Genomic DNA, 1,287 nt, shown 5'->3' with positions numbered 1-1,287 from the left:
CGGTAAGGAGAGAGAGATAGTGAGGACTCAAAAAACAGAAAGTGAGAGCGACAGGAAGAAAAGGGGGGAGCGAGACGAGCGCAGCAGCCCATGGTTTGTCTCAGGGCTGCAGCAGCTTCCAGAGCTGGTGTGCAGCAGACTGAAGAGAAGCACGTCTGCCCCAGAGGCAGAGACTGGAAAACAGGATCAAAGAGTCGCCAGGGCAACCTGCATGACACACATTGTATTAAAGCCACACGGTTAATTTGAAAGAGAGGGAAGAAGGGCAAAAGGAGAAGAAAAGGGGAGGCAGAGGTAGCAGAGTAGAGTATATTTATTAGGAGCTCCTGTCTCACTCGGTTAACTTTCCACTCAAAACTTTCTTCAGCTGCACCACTTTTGACTTTTTTATTTTTTATTTTTAAACTTTGGCTCGACCTCAACTGGCTCGTCTGCGTTCTCCCAATTATCTTCCAGTGTCTCAGATTTCCACAGGTCACCTTAAATCACAAATCAAAGACATTGTGAAAAAAATGGTTTCAGATACGTATGCAAACATTCAGCTCATTACACTTTTCATCCTGAAACATGATGAATATGAATGTTAAATTTTACGAACAGACCTAAGGATCTAGTCTCCAAATTCATACTCGGTCTTTCGCAAACAGATAAAACAGATAGAAAATATTTATACTTCTTAACAAACCTAGAAACTCTATAATGTCCATACTCCCATTATAAGGTTACACATTAAAAATAAAAATACATTATTGTGACACTCAGGTGTAAAATATCAAATATTTGACTTCGACATTTTAACAATCAAAAAAGTAAATAACAACTAAGACGTTGTTTTAATTTTTAAAACTTTAATTGCCATTTTAGACAAAACCAATGATTTGGAGAAGAAAAAAAAAAGACTGCAGTGAAGATTTTGAAAACTAGGTGTGAGCAGATGGTATGCAAAGTCCAATTATTTTGCATTCAAGAGATCCAATGCATCGATCCAGCCAGACTGTAAAAAAAACTACCTGGCAGATCTCACAAAGTCAGGTACAAAAAGTGATTCAGTCTCCTAAAACCTGACAAAATACTTAACGAACAGCAATGGTAATACAAAGCATGCAAGAAGGAGGTGTGAACATTACTGAAGCACATCTTGGGGAAAAAGCAAACACCTGTGGCACAATGGATACGACTCGTTCTAGAGGTGTGGAGTCCACACAGGGGCAGCCGGGCTGAACGATGGCATCTGGGATAAAAACAAACACAAAACACCCAGAGAGCAGTAATGGGCACAGGGAGCAG

General features: G+C 40.2%; 1 protein-coding gene across 2 annotated transcripts in view; it reads right to left on the bottom strand.

Moving 5' to 3' along the window:
• arl15a (ADP-ribosylation factor-like 15a) overlaps nt 1–1,287 on the bottom strand; it is a 118,969-nt gene that overhangs the window by 1,472 nt on the left and 116,210 nt on the right. The gene's annotated exons all lie outside the window — the stretch shown is intronic.

Source organism: Etheostoma spectabile, chromosome 5, assembly GCF_008692095.1.
Source record: "Etheostoma spectabile isolate EspeVRDwgs_2016 chromosome 5, UIUC_Espe_1.0, whole genome shotgun sequence".
NCBI classification, from domain to species: domain Eukaryota; kingdom Metazoa; phylum Chordata; class Actinopteri; order Perciformes; family Percidae; genus Etheostoma; species Etheostoma spectabile.
The sequence above is the reverse complement of the archived record's forward strand: the minus strand, read 5'-3'. Positions and strand labels throughout refer to the sequence as shown.